At 44.1% G+C, this 5,636-nt stretch overlaps 1 non-coding gene across 1 annotated transcript; it reads right to left on the reverse strand.

Annotated features, from left to right (window-relative positions):
• Positions 1–5,304: 5,304 nt before the first annotated feature.
• Positions 5,305–5,376, reverse strand: trnae-cuc (transfer RNA glutamic acid (anticodon CUC)). The gene has a single exon. It is a non-coding gene; the product is annotated as a tRNA-Glu (tRNA).
• Between the last annotated feature and the right edge of the window lie 260 nt (positions 5,377–5,636).

Raw genomic sequence — 5,636 nt, forward strand, 5'->3', positions numbered from 1 at the left:
AAGGGTGTCAAACTCAAATACAGAGTCGGACAAAATTTAAAACTGAACAAAGCCGCGGGCCAAGGTTGAACAAATTAACCTTTTTGATAGGGACCCAAACAAGTTTTGCATTAAATATTGACCAAGCAAGGCTTATATAACTTTATAGTGACATGCGATTCCGAGTTTCAAATAATAATAATAATAATTAAAAAACATCAATGGCATATCAAATGCAATTTAAATAAAAATTGAATGCCTCTTTTCTATTTGCAGCCTTCTGAGGTAAATATCAACATTAACTTTTTCCACAGGCTAATAAATTTGAAAATAAAATAATGAATAAACCAACTGTTCAGGACTATAAACTGCTCAGTTTGCAACACACTGGTCTAATCTGATGTGCCCAAGCCAGATACCTGCCATCTTTTCTTGGATGCTAGTTCATTAATGTCGGGGCTCAGGCTTTGAGCTGAGGCAACCTTCATTATCGAACGAAGGTGTTCATCAGTCATTATATCTCGTATTCCACAGTCTTGGGGGCGTGCCTCACAGGCACTGCTTTTAACGTCCTCTACGAGCTGTAGTCACATCCGCTTTTCATCCCTTCTATTAACGTGCCGTCTCAGTCACAGGATATGAGCGGCTTCTGTATGCACACGTGCGCGAATGCAACGCATACTTCATCAACAGCGATACAGTTTACACTGAGAGTGGCCGTATAAGCAACTTTAACATTGTTAGAAATATACGCCACACTGTGAATCCACACCAAACAAGAATGGCAAACACATTTTGGGAGAACATCTACACAGTAACACAACATAAACATAACAGAACAAATACCCAGTACCCTTTGCAGCACTAACTCTTCCGGGACGCTACAATATATACCCCATTCACTTCTGAGTGCGTGCTAAAGCCGCACATATTATGTGACTGGGCCAGCACTCGTTGGACTGGACGAAAAGGGGACGTGACGATTCTCGTGAGGGGCACTGAAATTTGGGAGTATCCCGGGAGGTTTGGCAAGTACTAGAACTAGCGGAGTACCGTGGCACCGCCGCTGTATATAATTGGCGGGCCAGCTCCAGTGTTAATTTGATATCACCTCACGGGCCAAGTGAAATTACACGGTGGGCCAAATTTGGCCCGCGGGCCAGAGTTTGACACCCATGGGGTAGAGGATCGAGGGGGAGAGCACCACAAATGCAGCTTCTGTACTTGTCTATGTATATGTTTTTTGTCTTATTCATCAAAGTGCTGGCATTTTGTCATATCCAAGAACACACAAACAATGTATATTGTATCTATATTCAAATTACTTATTTGAATATAGATTTTAATGCATTTTTAAAGAGTTTGTATACAAGTTATTGTTATGTGTGCAAGAAGTGTTGGCAGACGATTGTTTTTTAAAGGGGCTGCTTCCTAACAAGCTCCCTCCATGCAATGTAACCTGGTCTTGTGCAGGGGGGGGAGTCACAGAGGAGCTCGTTATGACCACTAGTCTGCTACCTCCTGGCCTAACCTGCTCCATCCTTTCCGAGGACTTTGGTATTGAATGCTAATCAACTTTTTCTGTCTGAAGAATAGCCTTCTGTTGACTTTGAACAATTTTAGTTGGAAAAACACAAGCACTGCAGCAGAATGTATTACCTTACTTGTCTCCGCTGTTAACATGCGGTTCAACATGAGGAACACAATTCCAAACGGACCATTTGGAATTGATTGTTCTATAAATGCCCCCCGGTTTGATTGGGTTGCGGTCGCGCTTCCGCACGGCTGCAGTGATTCAGCAATCAACACACCTGCCCGTGATGAGCGACCTGCCTTCATAAGCCAGCGCGTCCTGAGATACAGTGCCAGAACGTAGCTACTTGTACACGTACAGTAAGCCCACTACGTCTCCAGCCTTCTCGCATGTGCATATCCTCTCTCTGTGTTCCCTTCCCCGTCGTGTTCATTGTGTCCTGTGTTGTTTCGTTATCCAGCATCCCGTCGTCGAGATGTGTGTCTCGTCTTCCCGGATTCCCTCTGGACTTCCTATTGCCTCTATGGATATCGACCTCACGCCTGTCCTTCGACCACAATGCCTCGCTCCAGCCCTTTGGACTTCTGAGCCTGCCTTTCCCTCTTTGGACTTCCGCCTTGATTCCAACACGCACCTTCAACACCCGGTGGTAACCACTCACATATAATTGCCACACATAGTCACACTTCATTCATTTTGATTACTCTGTTAATAAATGTTAATAAATACACTAACGGCTAACGACGTCACTGTCTCACTGTCGTCTCCTTCTCCCGCTGTACCGTCACAAAGCAGGTACCGTCAGGCAACCTGCTCAGTGGCCTTGTGGTTAGAGTGTCCGCCTTGAGATCGGTAGGTGGTGAGTTCACACTCCGGCCGAGTCATACCAAAGACTATAAAAATGGGACCCATTACCTCCCTGCTTGACACTCAGCATCAAGGGTTGGAATTGGGGGTTAAATCACCAAAAATTATTCCCGAGCGCGGCCACCGCTGCTGCTCACTGCTCCCCTCACCTCCCAGGGGGTGATCAAGAGTGATGGGTCAAATGCAGAGAATAATATGAGTTTTTTTAACTTTAAAAATAAGTTGGGTTTGCATGATAAGGCCCCTTTAAGGTGTGAGTGAAGAATAAGTAAATAATCCCACTACAACCTTAAAAGAGCTGATAATTCCAAAAGAGATGATGCAGTATTATCTGCTCACAGATGCATCCTGGTGGTGTTTGAACTCACTGCAGCTAGTCCTGGATTGTCACACTCCTTAACGCATGATTCTCACTGGAATGCGGCAAAAAATACAACCTTACTTATTGTAGTTCCAATCCTGAGGTTCTGGGGCTTTATTTAATAAGACTTCCCACTAAAAATGGACGTACGTTCAAATCCTGAGACCAATGTACATACCCCGTTTCCATATGAGTTGGGAAATTGTGTTAGATGTAAATATAAACGGAATACAATGATTTGCAAATCCTTTTCAACCCATATTCAGTTGAATGCACTTTAAAGACAACATATTTGATGTCCAAACTCATAAACTTTTTTTTTTTTTTGCAAATAATAATTAACTTATAATTTCATGGCTGCAACACGTGCCAAAGTAGTTGGGAAAGGGCATGTTCACCACTGTGTTACATGGCCTTTCCTTTTAACAACACTTAGTAAATGTTTGGGAACTGAGGAGACACATTTTTGAAGCTTCTCAGGTGGAATTATTTCCCATTCTTGCTTGATGTACAGCTTAAGTTGTTCAACAGTCCGGGGGTCTCCGTTGTGGTATTTTAGGCTTCATAATGCACCACACATTTTCAATGGGAGACAGGTTTGGACTACAGGCAGGCCAGTCTAGTACCCGCACTCTTTTACTATAAAGCCACGTTGATGTAACACGTGGCTTGGCATTGTCTTGCTGAAATAAGCAGGGGCGTCCATGGTAACGTTGCTTGGATGGCAACATATGTTGCTCCAAAACCTGTATGTACCTTTCAGCATTAATGGCGCCTTCACAGATGTGTAAGTTAGCCATGTCTTGGGCACTAATACACCCCCATACCATCACACATGCTGGCTTTTTAACTTTGCGCCTATAACAAGCTGGATGGTTCTCTTCCTCTTAGGTCCGGAGGACACGACGTCCACAGTTTTCAAAAGCAATTTGAAATGTGGACTCGTCAGACCACAGAACACTTTTCCACTTTGTATCAGTCCATCTTAGATGAGCTCAGGCCCAGCGAATCCGACGGCATTTCTGGGTGTTGTTGATAAACAGTTTTCTCCTTGCATAGGAGAGTTTTGACTTGCACTTACAGATGTAGCGACCAACTGTAGTTACTGACAGTAGGTTTCTGATGTGTTCCTAAGCCCATGTGGTGATATCCTTTACACACTTATGTCACTTGTTGATGCAGTACAGCCTGAGGGATCGAAGGTCACGGGCTTAGCTGCTTACGTGCAGTGATTTCTCCAGATTCTCTGAACCCTTTGATGATATTACGGACCATAGATGGTGAAATCCCTAAATTCCTTGCAATAGCTGGTTGAGAAAGGTCTTTCTTAAACTGTTCAACAATTTGCTCACACATTTGTTGACAAAGTGGTGACCCTCGCCCCATCCTTGTTTGTGAATGACTGAGCATTTCATGGAATCTACTTTTATACCCAATCATGGCACCCACCTGTTCCCAATTTGCCTGTTCACCTGTGGGATGTTCCAAATAAGTGTTTGATGAGCATTCTTCAACTTTATCAGTATCTATTGCCACCTTTCCCAACTTCTTGGTCACGTGTTGCTGGCATCAAATTCTAAGTTAATTATTTTTTGCAAAAAATAAATAAAGTTTATGAGTTTGAACATCAGACGTGTTGTCTTTGTAGCATATTCAACTGAATATGGGTTGAAAAGGATTTCAAATCATTGTATTCCGTTTATATTTACATCTAGCACAATTTCCCAACTCATTTGGAAACGGGGTTTGTACGCAAGAAAAAAATGAACATGCATTTAAGTGTGCGCACACGCAATTCCAAGCACGTTTCTTTTTTGCATCACAAACAACTTGAAACTGATCGCAGAAGTTTGCTTGGTTTGGCCCGCCCAGACCCTGCCCAGGGCACGTGCCCCTTATAAATAAGCAAATCATACTGAAAGTAGCCGTGTGCTTGAGATCTGCACACTCTGCCCAATCACAATTCAATAAGAGGTGCTTCTTTCTCGTGTTTGGAGCCAACGACAAAGTTCTCTGCAGTGCTGCACCCAGTTTCACAATATTGACGCTGTAATGATACCTTCAACTTGAGAAGAACTTTTAGGTAGATCATACCCATGCAAATGTTACGGTTGTACAGGGGAAGAAGACGGGACAGACAGGAGGGACGTCGTTTAACTCTATGTTTATTTATATATATAAAATAAATATATACATAATAAATGGAGTGTGTAAATAACCCAAATATGTGTAAGGTGTGCGACTATGTGTGAGAATTAAATGAGTGTTAAAGTTAAAGTACCAATGATTGTCACACAAACACAGTAGGTGTGGTGAAATTAACCTCTGCATTTGACCCATCATCTTGTCCACCCCCTGGGAGGTGAGGGGAGCAGTGGGTAGCAGCGGTGGCCCCGCCCGGGAAGCATTTAGTTGATTTAACCCCCAATTCCAACCCTTAATGCTGAGTGCTAAGCAGGGAGGTAATGGGTCTCATTTTTATAGTCTTTGGTATGATTCTGACGACTTACCGATCTCAGGGCGGACACTCTAACCACGAGGCCACTGAGCAGGTTAAAGTAAGTTCCCTGAACGGGAATTGAACCCGGGCCGCGGCGGTGAGAGCGCCGAATCCTAACCACTAGACCACAAGGGACCTACCCGTAGTGTTGAGCGAGAGGAGGAAGTCCAAAGAGGGGCAAAGCTGGCTAGGAGGTCCATGGGCAGGCAGTAAGTCGGGGGCAATAGAGAGGCGTCAAAGTCCGTGTCCAGGCGGGAGTTCGAGATCCAAAAGGTGCAGCCAGAGAACCAGAAGGGAACACAGGGAGACGAGACACACTGCTTGTAACGCTGGAACGGAGGTGGGTTGCTGGAAGATGACAAGGAGGACACGAGGCAATTGAACACGGGGGGGTA

Source organism: Nerophis lumbriciformis, linkage group LG03 (assembly GCF_033978685.3).
Source record: "Nerophis lumbriciformis linkage group LG03, RoL_Nlum_v2.1, whole genome shotgun sequence".
NCBI classification, from domain to species: Eukaryota; Metazoa; Chordata; class Actinopteri; order Syngnathiformes; family Syngnathidae; genus Nerophis; species Nerophis lumbriciformis.